This window comes from Athalia rosae, chromosome 3, assembly GCF_917208135.1.
Source record: "Athalia rosae chromosome 3, iyAthRosa1.1, whole genome shotgun sequence".
Lineage (NCBI taxonomy): Eukaryota > Metazoa > Arthropoda > Insecta > Hymenoptera > Athaliidae > Athalia > Athalia rosae.
Window position 1 is genome coordinate 21,916,606 of NC_064028.1, and position 27,175 is coordinate 21,943,780.

Sequence of the window (27,175 nt, forward strand, 5' to 3'; positions counted from 1 at the left end):
TCTTTTTTCTTCGTTTTTAATCTCTTTTTTCTCCATTCGTTTTTCAGTTTTATTTTTGTATTTCTTTTTTTCTCACCCCTGGATTGGCCGCTCGTTACCGGGCGCCAGACTGCCCGGACCATCCGCGGATCCGCTCGCTAATCGCTACCAAAAACTAGGAAAAACTAGACCATTGGCTTCGCAACGTGGTACGTTTGAAGTTTTTTTTTTTTCCCTGTTTTTTTGATAACGGAAATAATATGTGGGAATAGATGACGCGTCGCTGAAAAAAATTTATTCCATAGAAAATTCATCATTTTTTATTTTCTCTCTACTTCCAATTAGAAATTGGAGTAAATTTTGTTTTGGCTTCTTGAACAAATCAATTATTGATTTGATATTTTTTTTTTATTCGAGCACGTCTTGGGTTTGGTTTATATCCGTAATTAGTTTATTTGTAGTTATATGAATTTTCGGTAATGCAGCCAAGTAGCAAAGTGCTCTTTGACTGGCTTGACTCCAACAAATCTTTTTATTTTCTACTTCTCTTCTTTCACTCTCAGGATGAACTTTATTTTTTTCTCTTTCTCTCCTTTTTTTTCGCTTCTTCGCATTGCATTAGCTGAATTAGTGGAGGGTAGGTATGTATACGTGTACAACGAATACGTATACCTCTACATAGACACATATCGTAATAATTTTCTCGAGCTTCGAGTGAAAAACAAGCTTTATTATTATTCTCATGAATGAAGTTTATTCAATCGTAATCGCATATTCATTTGAAATTGTAATGCCCAACGTATTATGGGAATTTTATTCCGGATAATTCTGACTCCCAGGGTCAATTCTCACACCGATCCAACTTTTTTATAGTCTCATCCCCTTTCTTCTCCCACACATAGAGCTTTCTCGAGCCATTTAGATATAACTATGTTTGCTTCTCTTTTATTCTTACCTAATTTGTCTAATTCTACAAATCTTTTTATTCTATTCACGTCATGTTCATCGGATCGAACAGTTGCTGCAAATTTCGGGAGATCGATTACAGACTTCGGTCCGATTAATTCCCAGTCCCTTCCAATAAATCGAAAAAGATTTTCTTCTATTCCATTTCGAGTTATACGTGTGAAAAACTTTGGCGTGAAATTCTGTAAGATCTTTTCCTCTCGTTAGAAAAATAGTTAGCCAACCGAACAACGTTGTACCTACGTACCGTGTAACTTTGAAAATTCTAGAAACCTAGCCCCCCTCCCTTTAATACATATCTCGGGGTTATTATTAACTCGAGACGTGCGCCCGGGTCGTTGTAAAGGAAACGGTGCAGGACGGCGGGGGGGGGGGGGGGGGGGAGGCTTACAAAATTCAATAACATCCAATATCGTACCCCCGTACGGAGATGGAGAGTGAGAAAGCGGTACCTCGAACATAAACGAGATTGATATATTATTAAGAGGCTCCATTAAAGAAAGCACCGCGGGATGAAATATGCGGCTGATGTAGAGGGGGGGGGGGTCGTGTTGCGGTGCAAAGAAAAGGGACGGAGGACGAAGGGTATGCAGCGAGGACAAAAAAAAAAAAAGAAAAGAAAGAAAGAAAGAAAAAAAAAATGCCGTCAAAGCTCGAGGCGAGAGCTTACGGTGTAAGGGCGTGAGTTTTGCTTTCCGGGGTTCAAATCTCCCTTCCATATACACGGGGCTGCGTATCCGCGCTCAGTGGGATACGACGGGAATAAGGGAAGAATTATTTTGTTACCCTGTACGTTTCGGAGGGACGTGTACAGTACCACCACCGCCGTCTACGATGCGTGGTGAGCGTAAAGCGCGCGAGGCGAATGAGTCGGCGAGTTGGCGTGTGCGAGAAAGAGTAAGTTAACACGAGTGAGCGAGTGAGTGAGTAAGTAAGGGAACGACGGGAACTTCATAACCGAATCGTGAACTGGGGCGTCCCGAGGCACGTGGCGTGTATCCCACGCCCTCAAACTTTACACACTTTGCGGGGTTACCCCCGTCGTACGACGTTCCGCTGCAAGGCCATCTAACAAGTGCACGGAATACCAAGGTCAAGGAATCGCCGGTACCGGGGGCCGTCGAACGCTGTCAAACGTGGCCTTCGACTCAGCGAAGACCTTTCGCGGTCACGCACCTCCCCTCTGCGCAGGGTCGTTCCATTCTTTCCGCAGATCTACAACGCATTCCGAATCGCGGGTCACGGCTCACCGGGCTTATATGTACCACGCGTTCTCGAACGAGCATAATTTTTTACATCTTCCGATTCTCTCCACTTCTCACGGGACGTATCGACCCTCGTGGTAAAAAAATCTCCCTTCTTTTTACAGGTTGCATCCTGTTACTCGTTCTTATTGTTAGCTGCACCCATCTACGGAATCGAAGTACCTCGCGTCGTACAAAAGGGTTATTTTACATCCCGCGATAACTTGATTTTTTTTCATTTTTCATTACCATTTTTTCTATCCTTTTTTTTTTTTGTGTAGTTTCAAACCCATCGGGACGGAGTATAACAGTTAAGAATGTGTAATGGCAAAAGGCATAAAATTTTGCCATATACTATCTTACGTTTTCTGCACGCATACATTTCGAGAAATTGCCTCTCCGGTTGTGTGTATATTCCGAACAATAAATGTGTAAGAATTCGGAGTACATACGCGCCGTACGGAAAGGTATGGGTATATACATCGAAATGTCGTTACTTCTGGCTCGCGTCATTTCACTATCGATTTTTGTATGAATTTTTATGGCGCACCGATACAGAAAATAGCAAGGAATTATGGGGTGACGTGTGACGCGATACCGCATGCACGGTGAAAAAATAAATAAATAAATAAATAAAAAATGTGAACCGAAATAAAAAAAAAACCATATAAAAATCTACGTTGCATCCTTCGCAGCACCGGGAAAACGAACACCTACTAGATCATGTGTTATACACTCGATGTATCGCCCGCCACATGTGGCCAAAAAAAAAATATATATATGAAATAAATAGATAAATAGACAAATAAAAGTAAAGGAAAAAGAGACAAAAAATGACAAAAACTGCAACGTAGCCGGGGGGAAATTGAAGTGCCCACTGTATAACGCAGCATCCAATGTACACCGGTGAAATTTTGCCGTTAAAATTTAAAGAAAGGGAGAACATGAAAAACAAAATATTAAAATAATGTAACATGTGCACGGGATTTTTTTGAATGGAATGAACCAGAGGTTATTCACAAGATAATTATAAAAAAAGGAAAACGCGAATAAGAAAAAAGAAATTAACGATGTTTGTTATACTTGTATCATGTGAGGTGTTCAGTTGAAACCATCTCATAAAGTAAAGATAAGCCAGAAGTCGTGGGTAGAAAAGAACGAGATGAAATGCTCCGGAAGAAACAAACGTAAGGGAATAACGCAGAATCAAGGAGAAGAATGGATGAAAAATTGTACGACTCCTGTTGTAAGGTGAGGCAGGAGTAGTAGGTTATCGAACCAACAGATATTTGAATGTTGAAGAGTGTTAATCGAATGAAGATCGTAGAACAAATTGTCGTCAAAAAAAAATTTTGGTTTATGTGCTTTCAGTTAATATAAGTTTATATAGGTAAAAAAAATTTTCCACCTAATGATTAGTCGATCGATCGCATGAGTAGATGATTTTGGCTATCAGATTTGGATTCCTGAGCGGATTGTATGTGAGATTACTCTTGAAGAACCAGAAATAAATTCGATTTTTGAGCAAGAAATAAATCAGGTTTTCAATTAGGTTTAACGAACTTTTCTTACGTATTTTGACCTCAGGAATCCGAATCTGAGAGGAAAATTGGTCTATCTCTGAAATTGACCGAGATATCGCCAATTTTCAGCTTTTTCGGGTAAAAAATAAAAAATTGATTTTTTAGTCCATTTCGATGTAATTTGAGCTCAGGAATCCGAATCCGAATAAAAAATTGATCTATCTTCAAAAATGACCGAGTTATCCTCATTTTTTCGCATTTTTTGGCATAAATTTGAGGATATCTCGAAGGGAAAAAATCGTAGCTCAATTTGGACAACGGATTCGTGTTCCTGAGGTCAAAATACGTAAGAAAAGCGCCATACGATCAATTTTTGAAAATAAAAAATTTTGGTCAAAATTTGAAAAAATCGTAAGGGGTACCCCTTGGAAAAATCTCAAATTTTGGGCAAAAATTTTCATTTTTAAAAATTGATCGTGTAGCACTTTTCTGATGTATTTTGACCTCAGGAACACGAATCCGTTGTCCAAATTGAGCTACGATTTTTTCCCTTCGAGATATCCTCGAATTTGTACCAAAAAATGCGAAAAAATGGGGATAACTCGGTCATTTTTTAAGATAGACCAATTTTTCTTCCGGATTCGGATTCCTGAGCTCAAATCACAATAATATAGACTAAAAAATCAATTTTTTATTTTTGACCCCAAAAAGCTGAAAATTGGCCATAACTCGGTCAATTTTGGAGATAGGTCATTTTTTCTTTCAGATTCGGATTCCTGAGGTCAAAATACGTCAGAAAAGTGTAATACAATCAATTTTTAAAGTACTTCACTTACGGCCCAAAAATCAACATTTTTTATGGGGTTTTCTATGCTATTCTTATATCATTTTATCTCAGGAATCCGAATCTAAAAGCCAAATCGATCGATTTATAAAATCCATCAAGTTATTGCCACCTTCTTACTTTTTCGAGCAGAAAAATTGAGATATCTGGATGGGAAAAATTCGTTGCTCAATTCTACCGATGGATTCGTGTTCCTGAGGTCAAAATATATAAGAAAAATGTCCCACAATCGATTTGAAGAATACTTCATTTTTGGCAGAGAAATCTAAAATATCCCAAGGTGTGCCCCGTGGAATTAAAACGGAGTAGAAAAGACGAAATCGCTGGATGTGGAAGGTGGGGTGAGAAAGAGAGAGAACGAAAAAAGAAAACACAGAAATAGAGAGGGTCGCGTCAATTTGTAGGGTGAAAATCGCAGATAAACATTTTCCCAGAGTCGGTATTGGCGGTGGTGGGAGGAGGGGCGCGAAGGGAGCAGAGGTTTGTCGAGCTGTACGAAGGCGTGAATAATTAAAGTTCGCGGGTGAAGTTGAAGATAGTGCAAATGGAGTTCCGGTCCGTCCGAACGACACCCTACCCCGCCCTCCCCCCTTCTCCTGCCTCTGCAGCCACCTACATCGCATACCCTCCCGGGTTACATCGTTCGTTACATTTATCTCCCTGGGTTTTGAGGGGGCGCCTAGCCGACGGCGAAAGAGGGGTTCCACCCTCCAAACATAAGGCCGTTAAATGATTTAATTCAATTTACGGTCGGCGGAATTTAACACCTCCGTTAGTTCCGCATTTTCAGATAAACCGATTCGCTCTAGACCACCACGATTTTTTACCACGCTCGATCGGGAGGGTGTATTCTTGCCTTCTCTCATTTTTCCATCCGATCACTGTCCCACGGTAATTCGAAATAAAATTCTCACATTCTCGCAAACAATTGTATCGGAATGAAAAGAGGAAAATAAATTATCATTTCGAAACGTCGAAATGACGCGGTGATTCATCAGCCGTTTGTATTTCGCAATATCGGTGCAGAAATGATTTTCAGATTCCGACGAGCTTACGCTACCGCGGTCAGCGGGTCACCTATTGGATTACCAATGGGGTGACGAAGCTTTGCGGTTTCACGAAGAACGACGGATGTTTGCTCGGAGTAAATTTGCATATCTAATCTAACGTTCTGTTCTACGCATGTACCCGGGTTTGTCTAACAACGTTGAACACGTATATTCGCGTCAAAAATTTTAGATATTTGCAAAATCCATGATTGAGGGAATTATTTATCTCCAGATTCAGCAGATTAGGAAAAAAGAAGAATCTTCCATCCATCCGAAGCACCCGTCGATCTCTTCTACTTCTTTGTTAGTTTTTTATTTTTCGGTTATCTAGTCGTGATATTTTACGACGCATAGACGAGTGGATGGGAGAGGTGAATGTTCACGGAAAGACGGGTACCGCGGGGATAATGCGGTGTAGCAAAAAGTTTCCGGGGGTAAGTACGAAGGTATGGGAATACAGCTGGTTATAACGCTACACGGTCGGGCTCCCGTGAATAGGCGAACAATGCGAACTTTGAGATAACTTCAGAGCAGGAATCAACATGAAAGGGGAAGTTTCCGTCTCTAATTGGTATTTAGAAGATCTGAAACAGAGCCAGCCTACTCTAAACCGAACGTCTCCGCCGCTCCTCATTCTCATCCTCATCACCACGGTTCTAATTCTCTCCTCTTCAACGTCTGCACGTCTGTCTTTACGCCAATCCTCACCACTTCCTTCGCTCCCTCTAACCGCTCTTCTTGTTTATTATCATGTTCACGGTTTACTACATCTCGCGTTACCGACAATAGAATATCGGCTACACCGTCATTTACAACGCGCGATAACCGAAAGGGGCCTAAACCGGAGAGAAATGGGCAAATTTCAACGTTTTCACGTTCCCAAAAAAAATCAGATGACTGCAGATACAGGGTGTCAAAGAATCACACGTCGTCGCGTTTCGCCAGACGACTCGCTGCATAATTTCTCGACACCCTGTACGTCGAAGTTGGACATGACTCGCCGAACTATCGGAATAGAAAAAGAAAACAATCGGGTGAAACTGTCAGGGGATGGGGTGGGAAACGGTCGTGGTGTGAGACGAGCGAGTAGGGGAGGGTGGAGAATTGAGGGGTTGCGAAGTAGCTCACGAATTCGCGAATAGATGGCAGCATGGATTCGAAATCTTGATCTACTCGATTTTTACCTTAATCACGATGGAAGCCGGAGATTAGATTCATTGCCATGCACGTTAGGAGTAGGGACACGTACAGGGGTGGGTCGATGAAAAAAGCTACGAAAAAAGCGAGAATAAATGACACATAAATAGCAAAGAGGTGAGTCATTTCGACACAGTGCTACCCTATGCGAATTCGTAACGCATGTGCACACCGTTACAGGGTGAGCAAAAAGAAACCGTACAACGATCGACAGAGTCAGTTTTTAAATTATTAGTCGTCTCATCCTAAGCAATTAAGATCAAGCAAAACGAATATCAAAAAATAAAGACCTTCGGATTAAAAGATTCTATGACACGCCTTCTTTTTTCCCCACAAAAAAAAAAAAAAAACAAAAAAACCGTTGCCACTTCACGATTGATATCCGCCCTTGATATTTTTCCTTCGAATAACCACCACTCGTAGTTCTTCGAGTTGTCAGCGATTAAATAACGCATAGCGAATAGGACATCTGGCCTATTTTTTTTCCACGCTCGAAGCTCGTTGGCCATTGACATGGAATCTTGCTAACAAGAGCGTGTACGAGGTAGTGAAACGGTCTAACGGATACTCAAGCCTTCTCGGACTGTGGGCAAATAAAGTCCTGCTACACAATACACAAGCTACGGAACAAGCTGACTATAACCGAGGCAGGAGACCCCAACCCGAGGGCCAATCGAATCCTGTTAATGGGTGTGAGGAGTCCTTCCGTACTAGCCTCGATGTAACGTGCCCTTTGTGTTGTACGGACTACGAAAGGGCCGGAGGAGAGGGAGGTACTCGCTCACTCAATCACCCTTTAGGCCCTTTCCTCTCCCGCGCTCTTTCTATTCTCTTCTCTTCTCTTCTCTTCTCTGCGCCAATTCCCCTTTTTCTCTCTTCTCCACCCCTTATATATACTTACTCTGGACCGAACGCTCTTTTCGCTACGGCGAGAGCGGAGGTCTATTAGCAGTTTCTTAGACCGCCTTCAAATGGCATTTCTATTGATGCTCGAGGGGCGGATTGCCGTTCACTTTCGTACACTTCGCTACAGCTACTCTATACCGACGCGCGACTCGCCACTTCTATTCGTTTTCTACCTCTCTACGTGTGCGTTCGCGTATACACACATACACATATGTACCACCCAGTACATTTCTATACTACTTTTATTACCCCCATTGTCCACTCGAGGTCTCCTACCCGCTAGCTTTATTTTATGCAGGAGGACTTTCTTCCTCCTCACATAATACCCTCGTTTTCCCGTACCTCCTCTCTGCTACCGCCGATACTTGTTTTTTTTTTCTTACCACCGCGCCCGTCGAATACGTCTAAATATTATACATCGGTATAGATATTCTGTGTTAGAAATCCGGGATGATTTTTCAGTTTACGATACGAGAATGTCGTTGGTTTCGTTTTTCGTTTCATTTGTTGGATTTACGTTTTTTTTTTTTTTTTGGTCTCTGCTGATCCGGAAAATCCACGAAATTCCGATCAATCGAGTCGCGAGATTTGACGTCGTTTTACGACGAATAACTGAATACGGATCGACCGTAGAGCGCGGGAAATAAGTCCGTAACATTCCCCGCGAGAGTGAACGACATTTGGGTTTCTTTTCGTAAGAATTTGATGTTAATTTAGGATATAGTTTGTTCCTTGGCTCAATTCGGAAGGATCGTTGTCCAGGTTATACGCGAAAGTTATACCAGGGAAAATAGTAAGAATTTTCTGTGTGCAGAGAAAGAGGAGAAAAACAGATATCAATGTTTTATTTCGCTAGATAGAAAAACAATATTGTTATTTCATCACGGAGTCGGCACACGTCGCTGAAAGTGACGCTCGTCTTCGTCGGGGGAGCACAAATTGGATTATGCTCGGTGAAGCTAAGGGGAAGGACAGGCAAAGAAGGATGCCTTGGAGGTTGGTTGGTTACTTCCCATTTTTTTTTTTTTTCTTTCTCATTTCGTTTTTTATCCTTCTCTTCGTTCCTCCCTATCCACGTTTATATACCGCTCCCAACTTTCGTCCCTTCCAAAAGTCCCGCATTTTTTTTTTCGCCACCGCTCCACCGCTCCACCCCCGCCCCCGACCAAAACCCCACATCCACGTTTATATACTTTGTCGCGAGGAGGCCACTTGATGGATTGATTTTTTAATGCGAAAGACAGCGGACTCTGTAAGACCTTCGTTGACGTATGTCGCCCACTTCACCCCCCCCCCCCCCCCCCCTTACTCTACCCCTCGAGAAACTAATATTTTCATCGTACGTACGGACGTTATGAAAAAAAAATCCTCCAACTCAATTTTCCACCTACATTGATTTCGTATCGTGTGGAAACGAATATCGCTCCATCTCGAATGAGGTGATCACAAAAATGGCCGACAGCTCTGTTATTTTTCTTTCGCGAAGAAGTTTCCAAGTTTCATCAATTCGTTTTATTTCTGGAGCTACTCTGAATAAAAATGTGAAAATGGTCCGATAATTTTCTCATCTAGGTGCTCATACGTTATCCAACTCGTTGGTTTGATATGGGGTCATGTTTACGCGTGAAGTATCCAGAGCGCGCGATTTACGGAGGGTAAGAACGTGAAGCGGTTTTTGTGCACGATCAGAAAATTCATGCGAGTCGAGAGGTCAGGGAGCAATGGTAAAAGCGATACACATCACGCCGCATAAAATAATATACATCTGGTGCGAACGGCGAGGAAATGAAATGGAAAGAGAAAGAGGAGAGGGCGAGGGAAGAAGATGATATACACGTAACTCGCCGGCGCGGGATAGGAGTTTCGGTGGAATGTCCAACTGTTATTGGTAAAGCGGCGGTGGTGTTACGGTGCACCGGTGAAATTTCATCCCGCGAATATACGTACAAGGTTTACCGCGGTGGTGCAGCGGCACATCGGTAGCAGCTGGGATATAAAGAGAGGCGTGGAGAACAACGCGAATAATATGAGTTCACAATAGAGGGTTGAACGGGGTTCGGGCGGTAAGTTTGAATCATTCTATACATCGCCAAAGGAACAATTACGAGGTAAGTAATTGACGGGGAATTCCTCTGGCAGTCCCACGAATTCAATGCTGTTTGCTCAACTTAAGTAATTGTAGCACCGACTGCGGAATGTTAGTTCGACCTTACCCCTACCCCCACACCCTCGTTCCTTCCACCTAACATCCGAAATTCACACACTCCGAACTCTACGCGACACGTACGACGACTGTACGTGTGTGTGTGTTTTCGATGTATTAACCTGACGATATAACATCGTCGCGCGACCTCCTTCATTTAGCTTCTTGCTACGAATATACACTCGCCGTTTATACATTCCATTCGGAAAAGCCCCCCTCTAAATAATCGGCGTCTGCGGCGTTGGTATCCGTTGGTACGAACGCCGATTTCCGGTTTACAGGATGGAATTGATAGTTCGATTTTAGTTTGTTTCATGATCGTACTAATAAACACCTCGTTATATTTCTATAATGGAAACGATGCGAACGAGCAAAGTCTTGGCTATACATCAAATTCTACTGGAATCCGACGTCCGTCGACTCCGCTAGGTTTCAATTCCAAAAGTTTTGCATCTTGGCCATACGCCAGTTGGTATAAATGCATATTACACGTTGTCGTCCAATAATTCTCAACCATATCGCATTGTCATTGTGTCCGTGTTAGCGGTATGTAATGGACATGCATACGATAAATTCTACGCTGTGCGAGGAGCGGGGGGGTTCACAAAAGGAAGGAGCAAGTTTCGAAATCTACAAATTTTCCATCTAAAAAATTCGAATCTGAAAGCTAAATTAATCCATCTATAAAATTGATCGAGTTGTCGCCAATTTGTCGCTGTGAAATTTCAAAAAAATCAAGGATATCCCGACTCGTCTTCGAGCCTAACTTCACCAGATGCATACCAACGGTTTTTTTTTTTTTATACTTCATTCACGTGACCCGTCAGCGGATATCGAACGACGTTTAAATATAATTTCATCACAATTGACTCAATTTTGAATACCTAGATGAACGTATTGTGGCGCGAAGAGTAAAGGTGTACGGAGAACACGTTATCGATGTGCGAAGGTTTTCAATCGAATAAATGGCTACGTGACGCGTACCAACAACGATTGAATTATTAGAACGTGATTATTATACGTACGATGGTAGTCACTTCCGAAATTCTTTGATAAAACGTAAATTCAAACGTACACAGGTTTCATTCGCAAAATGAAAGAAAAAAAAAAAAGAAAAAAGGAAACCAACCACGCGGTATAACCACGCATTTAATTTATACACTGTTCGCTGCGAACGCGTTGTATAAAGGAAAACATGGGAACGGCGAACGGATTGGTACACGTCATAATTACACAGGTCCCAACTTTTGAATACCCATGTATACGTGTACGAAGCAGTCGCTACGGGTTGTATACGGGAGAATTAGTATTAGTGGTAATTAACGAACGGTGAAGAGCTTTTTGGTCTTTGAAAGTCCAGTTTCGCTGCAGAGTTTCTCTCTCCGTGTTTATACGCGCGACGTGCATAGAGGTATATACGTGAGCACGCTACCACGTACACGCGTATATATGTATATATATGTGTATGTGCATGTATTTGCACGCCTAGGTATGCTGATGATGCTGACGGTCCTCGGGTCGCTCTCTCCCGTCGACTTTATCGCGGAGTCGTCTCTGCTGCTTCATTAGCGATTGAAAATTCGCGACGCGTCGTACGTCTGGCCAAACCGCGGTCCGCACTGCACACCTATACACATCGTGTGTATAGGTGTACACGTATATACCTGCCTGCTTTCTGCTGTCTTAATTAATTCACCGACGCCGCATAATGCACGTATAGGTATACGCGGCACCGTAGATCCATGCAATATCCGCCGACGACACGATCCTTCCCCGTAAACGCATATTTGTATCTTGGAAACGGCGATGGAAGAAAAAAGCAGGATCCCAAGCGGTTATTTCCTTTGGATACCTTTACCGCGAACTACAATATCGTTGGAGAGATCATCGTCGGTCGGATCAATGTGTCGATAGCCACGTTCACACGATGCACATAAGTCTGTGGGAATTCTTTAATTTTCGAGGGGAAACTGTACGGATTTTTGGAACGATTGAAGCGGATGGTTGCAAAAAAAAGGAGACCACAATTATTTTAGAAAAAAATCGAAGTCCTGAATGGAATAGGTTTTTTCATTCGACTAGCAATTTTGGTTGTTTCATGAGCCAGAAATTTGTGTCTCACAGACCGAATGAAAAGTGCGTTTTTGATTTATTTATAATTTCAATTTTTCGCAAAAAAATCTTTACCAACGAGTTAACGCCGACTCAAATCCTGTACACGATTTTCTTGCTTGTGTACTCGATATTATTTAAAATAACAGCTGCTGCTATCTGACGTTTCGGCTCAGGTTATTTAAAGCCACGGGCTTTGATCTTCTGCTTCCGTCTTGCCGTGATAAGATGGAAATGTATTTAGGTAAATCAATGAATAAATAAATATTTATACCCCCGTAAATATAAAGGCGGAGTAAATACGCTGTACGTATCGGTGGGATACCGAAAGAAATTAGTTTTTTTTTTCACCTTCGCAACGCAAATTTCATTGGAAACGTAGAAAGAATGAGGACCCTATATTTGTTCGAAAATTTTCAAAAAGTAACAGCGCGCAGCACGTATTACGTAATATGCTCGAATGTTGCGATAATTGCAAATTTTCCACGTTACAAAGGGATAAGAGACGTCGCGAGGTTTCTGGTAAGGGATAGTCGGGAATGCAACCCGGATCCGGTCTACGTCTAGCAAATGGGGTCTGTATTCGGGCCCTTATTCGCTCTTATCGCGTTTCCTGTTGGATACACTGAGCTAATAGCAACGTTGTTATAACCGAGCTGTGTCATACCTATATATATATACCTGTGTCTATAGCCACCCACAACCACTTAACAAAACGAGCATTGTAACTGCAACGCAGATAAGTATTTGGCAAATAAGATTATTACCATTCGCACCGCGTAAATGACCTCCTTGTACACCTTACACAAAGATAAACGTTCACCCCTCTCCGCAAGAACACCGGAAAACAAACCGACATTCGAGTAAAAAAGAATTACAAAAAATTAGAATTCGAAATGCAACGATTGAATTCAATTTCGAATGGCAAAATGGAGTTTTACTATCGTGGAAATAAATTCGAAGGTTTTCCCGTTTCTACATATGTAGGGATTCGAGGCGAGCCCCGGTGTAATCCGGGTATAATACGCTAGTGAAATTTGCCCAGGGAATAATTTGTCGGTGTATAAAGTCACGATGATATATACGGAGAAACAAAAGCTCCGTCGATGCGAAATTTCAGTTGAGGAAGTTTACGCCGCGGCTTCGGGGGGGGGGGTATCGCGCACGTCATTCCATTCCGCCTCTCATCCTCTTTCCACTATTTGCTCTAGCGCAATCTGTTCCTGATTCCGATGCACCCGGACTATAACAGAGAACACCGCGGAGCGCTTCGTGACACACGATATGCAAATCGAGTCACTTCCCGTCGTCATTCCGCCAAAAACCCCGACCGCAGTTGTAATACGTTTTCGGCGTCGACGCCGGGACGCGCCGTCACCGTCGAGACGCATTTTCAACCTTCGCACTTTTTCATCCCCCTCCTGCGCAGCGCAATGAAGTTCTAGTAGAGACCCCACTCGCGAGGCGCCCCCCGCACACGTCAATTTTATCGCTATCATTGAGGCGGTGTGAAATTTCTCACAGTGAAAACAATATTCGTTGATTTATCGTAACGATTGGCCGACATTAGGGTGATCGCTTTCCTATGTATCTCTACGTATAAATATATGACGTGTAGGTGTATCAATACGAGTGTATTTATAGGGGTAGGGATATATATCTTCGGTACGGATAAAAGTTTTCAAGATGCTGTCTCCGAGTTCCATTCTCAAAAATAGTTCGGAAGAACGATCTGTTCGTGCGTTTCTTTTTTTATTTATTTTTTTTTGTCGTTTTTTTTTTTTTTTCGAGGACCAAAACTTCCGGGACACGCCTTCCCCCCTCCCGCCCCTTTATTCGGATCCCCGCGTCACCCCGTCCGCAAGCTCTCGCAGGAGAGAGACTTCGGAGTTCGGACCACTCTGAAAATCCACTCAAACCCAGTTTCCAGTTCCCATAGTTCCTGGTTCCTAGTTCCCAGTTCCTACCAATTCAAAGATCTTCTTCGACATAACGCTATATAACTACTACCAGCCGAAGTAGATTTCCTGATGGGCATACAAATCGGTTCGTATATATATATATATATCATATATCCACCTCTACGTATTCTCCGCGAAATGGAATCGCGTCACGCGACGCGGATCCACACGACTCCGACGTCTCGTCGCGATGATAATCCTCCCGTACGATTTATCATCGTCTCGTATCCCGACGTACGGGTCAGAGAATGACATGGTAAATCTACGTGTGAATTAGCAATGGTAATATAATTAGACGAACGAATTATTCTTTCGAGTTTTTTTATTTTTCTTCCCCTCTCTCTCTTTTCTTTCCTCTCCCCGTGCGACTTACATGTACATTTGTTCGCTACCTAACGAGCTGTACATGCATTATCTGGCGCGGTTTTGTTAATCGTGATTTTTCGCGTGTACCGCGCGACGGAAATGAAAAAGAAAAGAAAAGGAAAAAGAAAAAGAAATGAAAAAAAAAAGGTAACCACGGCAGAAGGTGATACGGAGAAAGTGAGAGACGGAGAGACGGGGAGAGAGCGAGGAGAAGGTATCTCGGGTCGACCATAGCGATTATGTAAATGTTGTTCTCCAAGGCGCAACAGATGCCTCTTCTCCTCTGGCAGACCCTAATCTCGTCCGTCGTGTCTTCGCTCCACTATATCCCATAAGGATATCACTCCCAGTTTATTCGTCTCACAAAACAGAGGCGCCTCCCCGGTGCAGAAGAAAAAGCAACAGCAAAAGCAAGAGCAGCGGTAACAGCGGCACCGGCACTATAGCTCTTACTTTTTCTTTCCCTCGGGTTCTATTCCTCGTTGTAAAAATACAGGACCGTACGTTCCGGTCCACGTGAATCAAGATTCAACTCGGCAGGTGCATTGAAAAAAAAAAAAAAACAAGTAAAAGGAAAGAAGGGAAATCGGAATGAAAATAGGAAAGGGAGAAGGGCAGTTAGTTCGATCGGGTACGAACGTTTTTATCCACCGATTTTCAAACGTTGTTTCTAATAAATTCAAGGTGTGCGAGGCAGACCCCCCCCCCCCCCACCCCGTAAATACGTACTACAATGATAACGGCGGCAATCATTCTCCCTCTACACTAACTAAACCTGCCAATTTTCACGACCCCTCCTCACAACGTAATATGTAAATAAGTCTCATCACTTTCGAGTTTACGAGGGAAGTGGTGCTACGCTTTCGTGTACCGACACGATTATATATTTTACGACGACGACGACGACGACGTTCCGGGTGTCAGAAGACGTTATGCTCCCAACCTTATTTATTCGGAAGAAAAACCTCGCCGGTTTTTGGAATAAAAATTATTAAACAAATAACTCGACTCTCGAACGAGCGAAAAAAGAACCCCTCTCGTTCTTTTCGTTCGAAATCAATTTTTTTTCGAATTCTATCGGACGATTCCAGAATGTCACTCGATATTACTTTCCGGTGGCGAGGTGGTCATGGGGTAGCCTCATGTGCTTCGCGGGAACAAACGGGGCACCTGGTCAGACGGGTAGTTAAACAGGGATATCCAGATACGTTGTTGGGCGAATTATTCTTAAGCCAGGCGCGTATCTCGTTTGCGTTGTTTTTACTTTAGAATAAATGCGGTTAGAGGTATAGGTACGAGGGAGTATCGCATTATGTGCACTAAGCGCACCAATTTATTGCGGTTACTGTCGGATGGGTATCCTCGGAGGATTCAGTTGCAGCGGTAATACCCCCGTAGAAATGCCCCCGGTGTAGCCAATGACTCATCCTATGGGGACTCAGATGGTCATGGCGTCATGCACGTCGGATTCCCATTACAGCCTCGATCGTCCAGATATCGGTGTAACACGCTGCTCGCAGCGGAGTCGGGGGATATAAGGAAAAGTAACGCAAATGAACGCACGACGTGAAGGAGTTGGTAATTTTTTATCACCCAAATTATTTGACTCGTGAAATTGACTTTCTTTGTTTTTTTTTTTTTTTGTTTTCGGTGCGACTAATTTTCGGTCCAATATCGGAAGGGTGGGTTACGAGACGCGAGAAATATGATAACGACCCAAGTATACACCTGAGATGATAATCGTAATCTAATAAGCGTCGGCTTATGCTTGAATAAAATAAATTCTCAAAGGACGACGTCGTCGACGGACGAGCTTGTTGCTACTAATTTAATGAGGTACTTAGGAAACCTGATTACTCGTAATTCAAATCCATTGTTTATCACTTCTTGTCCCAGCTCCTTATATTGATTTATTCAATTATTTATTTATTTATGCATTTACTTCTCGACTTGGTATGAAAGCAAACAATCTGCACGCGCGTTCTTTTCGAAATAAGTGGGTTAGAATAATTGAAGGGCTATTGATTTGTGTGAGGTGCAATCGCAGATGCGATAATGCCGTTGAGGAAGAAATAAATAAGCTCGATAATAATGAGTCGTCCTTGAAAAATAAAGATTGTAAAATAACAAAAATTCAACGAGAGAGCGAGAGAATCGACACGAAAAAATTAATTGATACGTACTCCGAGCATCGTTTGCGATATACCAATTAACGCTAATTGATGATTGATAATTAAATTCAAATACTGAAATGTAAAATAAATTATATACATGTATATTAGGGTGAGTAGAAGACAAATTTTTTTGTTTTATTCTCTTAGCATGGGGGCAGAATTTGTGCTTAGTGCTTTGTTGTGAGACGTCACCTTCGGGGCTGAGCAGAGGTGACGCCCCACAACAAACCGCGCGCCCGTGGCTACCTGACTCCAGCTAAGCTCGGGCTCGTTGATAAATTGAAGAATTCGAATATTTCGACCCATGCATGAATTGCGATGAATCAAAGTGGGTCTACGACTGAAACCAATCGATATGTCTTGTAATTTTTCTGCTCCCAACAGCGAATAATTGATGATTACTCGATCGATTGCATGAGTAGATGATTTTGGCTTTCAGATTTGAATTTCAGAACTGATTATATGTGAATTTACTCTTGAAAAGCCAAAAAAAAAATCGATTTTTGGGCCAAAAGTGAAGTACTCTAAAAACTGATTATATTACACTTTTCTTACGTATTTTGACCCCAGGAATCCGAATCTGAAGGAAAAATTGATCTATCTCTAAAATTGACCGAGTTTTCGCCAATTTTCAACTTTTTGGGGTGAAAATTAAAAAATTGATTTTTTAGTCTACCTTGATGTAATTTGAGCTCAGGAATCCGAATCCGAAAGAAAAATTGATCTATCTCTAAAAATGACCGAGTTATCCCCATTTTTTCGAATTTTTTGGCATAAATTTGAAGATATCTCGAAGGGAAAAAATCGTAGCTCAATTTGGACAACGGATTCGCGTTCCTGAGGTCAAAATACGTAAGAAAAGTGCCATACGATCAATTTTTAAAAATAAAAATTTTTGGTCAAAATTTGAAAAAATCGTAAGGGGTACCCCTTGGAAAAATCTCAAATTTTGACCAAAAATTTTTATTTTTTAAAATCGATCGTATGGTACTTTTCTTATGTATTTTGACCCCAGGAACACGAATCCGTTGTCTAAATTGAGCTACGATTTTTTCCCTTCGAGATATCCTCAAATTTATGCCAAAAAATGCGAAAAAATAGGGATAACTCGGTCATTTTTGCAGATGGATCAATTTTTCTTTTGGATTCGGATTTATGAGCTCAAATTACATCAAGATAGACTAAAAAATCAATTTTTTAATTTTGACCCCAAAAAGCTGAAAATTGGCGATAACTCGGTCAATTTTACAGATAGGTCAATTTTTCTTCCAGATTCGGTTTCCTGAGGTCAAAATACGTCAGAAAAGTGTCATATAATTAATTTTCAAACCCCTCCACTTTTGACCAAAATATCGATTTTTGTTTTGGCTTTTCAAGGCTAATCTCACGTATAATCAGCTCAGGAATTCAAATCTGAAAGCCAAAATCATCTACGCATGCAATCGATCGAGTAATCATTGGGTGGAAAAAATTTTTACTCGATATTTTGAGGTAGCTCACTCGTTGTTCGAATAAAAAATTAATCAAGCGGAGTACTTCCAGCAATAAAATTTTCTTTCTGGTCAAAAATCATAGGGAACATCTAAAAATTGTCGATTGTGATTGTTGTTCACTTAAATTCCATTTGAAAAATTTTCTTTTTCCATGAGGTACAAATTCTGCCCCCATGCTAAGAAAATAAAACAAAAAAATTTTCTTCAACCACCCTAATATATGTTCAAAGCTGCGCAGCAATAATCAGACCACAAAAAAAAAAAAATAAAGAATCCCCAAGAAATTGAGAAAGATATTAGTTAATTATATTTTTTCCAATTATGATATCATGAGATTTCCATCCCAGAAAATAAATACGAACGAGGCGGGCGCCCGTTGCAGATTTTGAACCCTATTCTCCTTTTTTTCTCAAATGTATACCAAAAATTCCGAATCGACGAACTCGGCGCGATCTTTGAATTTTTTTACTCACAAATTTCTCGGGGCGTTGAATCTGTTGGTTAGATATACACAAGCGTATGATATATATTCACATATATATAATATAAATATATAGGAAGGTTTTTGGGAAGCATGGGGAAGAATCTCGTATGTGAAGCTCGCGGCGTGGGTGAGGCGACGGCGGAAGCTACAACACGGTTTGGCTCTCAGGAGGACAAATAGGAACGGTCCCGAGGGAGGAAGGGCGTGATAACGACGAGTGGGAGTTTGTTGTTCGACTCCCTTTCACCCCCTATCGCCCTCCCAAATAAATACCCATGTGCTGCACACCCATACCTCCGTATGTGTGCCCACACTTCGCGCGTATACAATAATGATATTAATAATAACGAGAATAACGATAATAATAACAACAACATTAAATATAACGAGCACAATAACTGGCCGAACAAGTGACCAGATGTTGTATCGAAAGCATTAGACGCCGCAGACCGGATTCGTGCATAAATAAAATCATACGTGGTCGATACCGACCAACCACCTTCGTCGTTTATCGCATAGGTATAACGTTCAACTGGGCGGAGAAGTGGAGAGAAAAAAGAATAATGGAGGGAAAAAAAATGTCAAAAGAAAAGGTTGAAAAAAAAAAAAAAAAGGAAATAAATAAATGGCGAGGAAGGGGAAAGTGCTTCTAATTAATAAGCCACACGCGTTGTACCGTCGTGCTTTCCGCTACCGACGCGCGACGACACCGCACCTTTTGTTCAGCGGGCATATTCGCGCGCTACGCAGCAGCTACTCGGAACGATCCCTCGGCTTGTGATTATTTGTGCGAACGCATTAAATTCGACTACGTAATTTCATTCATGCCCACGTACTCACCGTGCGCGTATGCTCGTGTACCGTATCGCACTCGACGTACCGCCATTAACTGCAATGTTAACGTGCGACGACACAGCGAGCTTTTCACTTTCGTTGCGTGTCCCGAACTAATGGCGCAACGCGCGAAGAGCTAATTCGCGAGTTTCGTTGATCCCGACGACCGACCCTTGCAATTTTGTAAATCATTTCGATGACTGTGGATAACGTAGCGTTTCATATCCCACGAGATCTATTCTTATCCTTTCTCAAGGAAAGAACGTTTTCATCAACCTAGTTTTATTGAATAGTCGAACGTTATCGATCGCTTGATTATCCGAATATGATGATTCGGCTCATGGAATCCGAATGAGAAATCATATTTGAATATTTTCACCTGAGTGGATACAGTTTTTTTTATCATATTATTACCGCCGTTCAATTTCTGGAGTGTAATAAAAATGTATAATTGAGTATTAATTGGTTGTGTGCCGAGAGTTACCGTACGCGCGTGTACGACGGTCACAGGACACCGTGAATATCCACCTGCGCTCGGTTATGATCTCTCGGTTTTTTAATTATAGTCGTAAATAGAAAAAGCGAGACATTTAAAGTTAGTTAGGTATACGTGTATGTATACATATAAGAGCGCGCTCACCCAAAGATGGAGAGGTAGAAAAGACCCCCCATAAGTTGGTCTGGTGCTCCGCTGTCCCCGCAGCAACTTTCGAAGAATCGTTGGAAAACTTTTGGATTTTAATAAAAGTCAATATTACACGGAAACTTTGATTTACAAATGATTAAAAAATTTCATCTTAATCACCACTCCGTTATACTCGTTCGAGAGAAGCGGAAAAGAAAAAACGAACGAATGAACGGGAGAAAAATAAATCATTTATAAACGCGAAGGAAAATGGAGCTCATTAGTCGAATTAATTGAAAGACGAGAAAAAAAAAAAAAAACAATCGCAATATCACACATAAAATTGCGAACTGCACAACCGAACCGCGATAAACGAACACTTATTTCGTCGAACTTGAACAAGGTGATTCGAGAAAATTGAAAAAAAATAATTTATATCGATACAGAGAGCAGATCGTCGCGTCGATCCGATCATGCCCAAGTCCGGCTTATCACTGAGGTCGCGTTATAGTCGAGAACGAAGAAACGACGGCGTAGTTTCGAGAGCTTCGACATTGTTTACATTTGGAGGTATAGCGGATCGTAAACACGTCGATCATTCGAATAACGGATCGCAGCAATACAATCCGCGATTACGTACGAAGGTATCTGACCGATACGTTTCGAGTGTACGGAGCTTTCGTCGAATCCCTCACTCCGCGGTCCCGTTACTCCTTTATAGCTCGAGATTATTCTACCGATAAGAATAAGGAGGAAAAAATTCGTTCCCATGGGGATCCATGCACGGCGGATCACGCAAGAATGGAGCCGGGAGAAACTCCGTATGAATTACGACGTTATTAAAATTTCAGACTATGCTTGGTAAAAGTCCCATGAGCTAACCACCGAACCAGCGTCGAAATATCCCCCCCCATGGTAGACGGTCTCCTCGATGCTAATAATACGTTTTTTTATTTATCTAAGTTTTTTTGTTTCTCTCAAATTTATATCGTCGATTTCTCGTTCGCGTACTACGCCCATCCTCGTCGTCTATACGCCCGTAATATAGAGGTAGTTCTAAATATTTCTCTGTGTATAATGGGGAGAGATCGTAGAAGGTAGTATACGCCTTATTAATATATCCATAAAATGCGTCGGTGTGCCGCACAATCGAGCGCATAAATTATGGTGATTTTGTAGTTATAAGGAGCGAGCGGCGAGGCGGTTCGTTGGTAGTGGTGGCGAAGCAATTTAAATTCAGTTAACGTAACACGTCTGATTTGATGCCTCGGGCCACCTGCCGGTAAGTGGCGGGCCGATTTTAAGAATGGAAAGAACCTCGCGGATGATGCTAACAAGAAGAACGCGGCACCGGCGCCCTGAAGTCGAACGACCGCGAATGTCTGCAGCTACGCTTTTCTTCGTCGTCTGTACGAGCTAAACTATAACCGCCGATGGCGCATGTGCTCCGTAATAATGGAAGGCGTTTATGCAGCCTCGAGAAAAGGACCCAATCAATTTAACGAAGTGCATCATTTCCATCGTTACGCCTCTCGCATTTTTCTGGATACATTTTTTTCATCCCTCCACCTTCCAACGAATTTACAGTCCAACAAGAATCGACAAAATTTTGAAAATCGGTTGAGATTTACCGAATTTCTTCGACCTGATTTCAGATGCGATTCTTCCGAGAATATGACCATATGAAATATGTATGCACAACCTTATTAGAAATATATATTTTATTTAACAAAGTTCTCGGTGTTCCGGGGGAATAAAGAAGTACCAATAGTACCGGGTCTTGTTTACGGGTTACCGGTTCATTGAATCCGCGCATTTTCCGGTATAAATTTCCCATAAAAGTACCGTTACGTCAATGTTTATTCGAAAACTTTGACCAGGACTTTGGAGATACACGTAAAACACACATGTAAAATACACACCCTCCCCCCGCCGTGTACAGTAGCTCAATTGTTTCGTACGAAGAACTTTGAAATTCGATGTACGTCATACGAGAAACTAGCGGAATTACGATCAGGTGCGGACAGTTTCCTGACCCAAAATCTATTTCCATTTCTCTTTTTTTTTTTTTTTTTTATCTCTTCAATACGACGGGCACAGAGACAAAGATTCGAAGGTCGACGGAACTTCGCGTTTCGCACGGACATTCTGAAATACATTCCGTACAGTCGTTGTTCGGAACTCGTAACTTTTTACGATCGTCTCTAGTCAGTTTTGTCGACGGTGGCTTTTATTCGTCGATACATGCGGATCCGAATGTCAAGTTATACTCCCCGAATGAATATAGATTTTTCGGGATCAGAAATCACTATTTATGATACACGTGTAATAAAATAATTTCTTAAAAAAAAAAAATCCACAAATAGAAAATGAAGAAAAAGATCGTCGGCGCGGCGTTTAACCAGCCGCGGAATTCATCGGAGTGTACATTTAAATATTTTTTCGTCCCTTCCTCCGGTCGTCCTCCCTGTTTACCTACTTCGTTTCTATATACTGGAATAAAAAGTCTGTTACACCCGGGTGAGCCGGAGTAGCGGCGGCAGCAAAAGCTGAATCTCCGCAAGCTGAGCGAATTCGGTTGTTCTTTTCCGCAGCAATCGCGGCGTGGGCATGAAAATGACAGGGCCAATTGTTAAGACGTCGTCGGTGTCTCCCCCGACTATGAATATGCAAGTTTCTTCCCTGCCGGTCGAACGCATTAACCGAATAGGGATGTTACCGTCTCTCTTCCGCCCTTACATTCCCTTCGAACTCGTCGCGCTCGTTCCCTACCCCCCTCTTCGTGCCGCCGACGCAAGTAAAATGTATATACATATATATATTTTACCAAAGTCTGTCGCGTCCTGTGCAAGGGCCGGTCTTTCCTCTGCCAATCGATATTACGGTCCCTACCGGTCCCCGGTTTCGCCAAAAGTCACCCTTCCCTCCCCCTTTTCACTCCGCTGTACGGAACCTCGTAGAAAACCAACCGGCTGCTCCTTTTTTCCTAGATCCTTATGTACATCCTAAACGAGAAGGACGCGACGGATATACCCGACGTCGGGTTCGGAGCGAAAAAGCTCGAGACGCCGGCTGAAATTTTCACAATGAAACGAAGAAAGCTTCCAGTTCTTTTTTCTTCATTTTCTAGCGCGGTTCGGCTACCCCGAACTCGGGCTGGTTCCGTTCTTCGGGGCGGGCGGGCTCGCAGAATCCGGGAGCGCGACTGCTGGCTGTGCCGCGGGTTCCTTTCGAGTTAGTTTTCCGACTACCTCTTCGTCGAAGTTCACTTTATATCAGCGTTCAACAAAGCCTCTCCCTCGGAGGCTTTATTAAAAATTGAGGATGCAATTTGCCTCGTCTTGGCCCGTTCTAAATAAGGAAGACGGTGCCTGGCGCCTGTGTGTTACGCTTCCGTTACAGCGACGACCCCGACGTCGGATGTGGGGGGAAAGGGGGTGGGGGGGTGGGGGGGTGGGCGCGACCCCCGCCGCATTCGTACCTTGGCACGAACGATACAGGCGACTTATACTCCGCACTGCGAGGAAATCCTTCAGACCAGTTTTGTCTTTCGACGTTCCGCTTGTCGAACGCTTTGATCACGCGACCTTATGTATTATACATCCCCGCGTACCGTCCCCCCCCGAAGAATTATCCCCGGCATATATCTTCTGTTTATTTATAAAAAAGGAATAATCTTATACACGCTTAAAATTCGGAGAGATCCGAGTACCAGCCCCCGATACCGCCGACGGATGTTCGTCGGATCGCAGTGGAAACGAAAACAATTTTACCCCAAGCGTCCTAATGTCGTACGTCGTGTTTCGGGGCGGTTACTTAATTGGGTCATGTTCAATTTCGGTAGCCCCGTACGCGCGTACGCAAATAAAATTATGTGGCAAATTTTTTTTACCATTCGAATAAAAATTCTATTTTCATACCTCCGGTGTCTTGGGATACAATTCTACACAATCAGGAAATCAATAGATGAAATCAACCCGAATTCGGTTGAAAGTTTATCGCGATAAAAATGACATTTCAACGTTGAGATTCGATAACGTGACCCAATTAAGGGGTATGCCAAATGTGTGGAGACGCGGTCGTCGCTACGCGAGGGTTTTTGACTTTCGGTTTTTCACTCGGTTGCTTCGGCTTTTAGGTGGCGTGTTTAATTTTGAAACGGTCTTCGCTAAGCGTTTGATTAAATTTAATTACTGGTTACGGCGGTAGCAGAAGCTGAAGCAGAAGCAGCGCTGAACCGGGCGACTCCGAGCCTCGGCATCGCGTTTGTAAAGAGGGAATATAAACGTCGTCCTTCGCGCGGCCGGCTTCCACGCGGGTATTACACACACGTAGTTACGGCGAGCTTTTTGCCCGTTTCTTGGATTCTCCACGTCCTCGTTAACCACCGTACGGAGTGCGAGTTTCCCCAGACCATAATCGCGCGTATATCCATTTACCAAAGAAACTCTCTTTAAACGCAAACAACTTCGAGTTCAAACGGGAAAAACACGCTTTAACGCTATGCTTGTACGTTATACCTAACGACGCGATTCTCACAATCAGCTGTTTAAAACTACGATTAAATACCATTCGCTAAACGAATGTACATTAAACCTTACCCACGTACATAAATATTTGTGTAATTTGTTTTTCAGCTTTTTCTCCTTCTTTCAGTTCCTTTTTTTTTTCATTCGTATATCTTCTCTTTCTCGAGTTACCCCGGAGGCTGGTAGCTGAAATAATAATTATTATTTTCATGCTTTAAGTATATAAGACGCCAATATCAGCCCGCTTTGAAGTTTTATCGTTCTGACCTTCTTCCGGTCGGTTTGAAGCACGCAGCTATACTTAAACTTTATACCGTGTAGGTAATACCGTGTTCGTACCCACTCCTCTTTGACTAGTTATTTTCAAGCTTACAGTTTTTATCGATCCGATCTCACGGATCGATAGATCGTTTGATAATTAGGCTATTTGTTGGCAAGCGGTTACGGTTAATCAAGTTCATGAATAGTACGGCAGGACCATCGAATCGAACGCACGTTGGGCACATTGTGATGAAATGTGAAGAGAAGAGATTGAAAATTAAAAATTTCGATTGAAACGAAGAGAGAAAAAAAAAGGAAAAGAAGAACTATATGTCACCCTGTAATCGGTGGTTATAATTTTCTACAGCTATATAAGTGTATATTGAATACCCGACAGGTAGGTAATGGCTGTCGTAAAGTTGTTAATCGGTTGTGGAAAGGCTCGTTTAATTGCTGACAATGTATAAATCGAGGATCCTTCCTCTATTATTTATTTTTACTATTTTCGAAGATTGTTTTTTTTTTTTGTTTTTTTTTTCACCTTTTTTTCCCTCCGTTATTTACATTAGGATTCCCGCGGTGTCACTAATTTACGATAAGCCTCTCCCCGGGGTATCTCGGTGTTGAGTGGACGGCGCCTGTAGTCCGTTGGGTTTGACCCCCGACGGCGCGACCTGGACCCGTAAGGTGGAAGGTGACCTCCCGCCAGGACTCGAGGATTCGAGGACTCCGAGGTCGCAGCTGGGGGTTCGGGGGGCTCTACTCTATACCCTCGACGAACGAACGAACGAACGAACGAACGATCTCGTCGTCGTAGTCGTAGGATGCGAATCGGCACACACGGGGCTTTCCTCGTCGTCCCGTCCTTCTTCGCTTCGCGTCTGTCGTCGAAATGTTTCCTGTCAAATCTCAAATGTCAACGCTGTTATACCATAGTAACTCAGCGCCCATAGTGCATCACGTCAGACACTCTGTGGGGGACCCTTGTCTGCTTAACGGCAACGTTTTAACTAATTTATGGATTCGCATTTTCACGTGAAAATCCTTCTTCTTCGCCGTTTTTTTTTTTTTTTTCTTTTTTTTGCTTCTGTCTTCTCCTCTTCCACCAAAAAACCAAAAAAAAAAAAAGAGAATGAAAAATTGTTCAATGATCGGTATTCATCTTCGATACGTACACGTGTCTTTACCGTGTGAATAAACCACGACTCCGTTGTTTATTCAATGGAAAAATTTATTTATCTTTCTTCAGTTTTTTTGTAGGGCGTTTGCGGGCTGTTCCGCAGCGGGTGGTGTCGCGGCGCTGCTACGCACACCGTAGTCTTCGAATAAACAGGTCGAAGGGGTAAAAATGGTGGAGGATACGCGCGGCGTTCCATCTGTTGGTAATTTGTAACGCAAGTTGAGCAATTAAAAATTTGATGCGATCATTAAACTCGTCGGGTTATAAAACTGCGCCGCCGTTACCCGCCGGTGACTGCGAGGAGGATGCCCCGTTGCATCGGGTTCGGATTCAACCTTCGAACGAACTTAAACTCGCGATGTTCGGCTTTCGAGGTATTATAGGTACGTACGTACGTACGTACGTTACGCCGCGCACTTTCACGTTGTACCTGTACTACAGGCAATACGTACGAAAGAACGATACAACGTACCTTTACCTCCTATGCGTCACGTAGCAGCGCGCATCGCTCGTAAAACCATATAACATAAAACATAAAATATAAAATATAAAAGATAAAACATAAAACATGAAACCTACTCGGAACACGAGACAATGTCATTTTTAGATATTATTGTTACGACCGACAACCCACGCACCGATCATATGTGCCCCGATGCCCGTTACTCCTCGGTTGACCCACGACCCCCTCCACGAATCTCTCGGAGATCATTCCCTCTTCTTCCATTACCAATAAAAAATGATCAATTCCACCGAACCGTGGCACGACCTCCAAATTCTCGTTCACCTCTGTCGTATCGCGTGCGCGAGGCACATCGAAAGAATCTTGAAATAATCCCGTTGCCCGCGCGACGAAGAGAATTATCGACGTTCGATTTTTGAAGAGAAGAAAATTCGGATTTCAATTATTCTTTGGGATCATTGTGTGATTTTGATTATTTTTTCATCCCATAACCGCGTTATACCGCATTATAAAAAATGTATCATCTTATCGTCGACGTGGAGAAAAAGCAGCCGTAAAAAAGGATAAATCAAAGCAACAGATAAAAGCACCCTGTGCTCCGAAGTAGCTGAGGGTTCGTCGTCGATTCCATCAACGTTATACATGTCGTTTTATATACACGTTTAGATCTCGCCATAGGATACGAGTGCGATCTGAAGCAAGGTGAATATGTTTGTCGTCGGAGATCTTCGGAGGATTCTCCTTCTGGCCGTTTTAAAGTGATGGACGAAGATCTAATCTAT

At 42.6% G+C, this 27,175-nt stretch overlaps 1 protein-coding gene across 1 annotated transcript in view; it reads right to left on the minus strand.

Annotated features, from left to right (window-relative positions):
• LOC105689291 (discoidin domain-containing receptor 2-like) overlaps positions 1–20,401 on the minus strand; it is a 158,094-nt gene extending 137,693 nt beyond the window's left edge. The window contains exon 1 of the mRNA XM_025747198.2: positions 19,976–20,401. The gene's annotated coding sequence lies outside the window, so the exon portion shown is untranslated. The remainder of the gene's footprint in view (positions 1–19,975) is intronic.
• Positions 20,402–27,175: the final 6,774 nt, after the last annotated feature.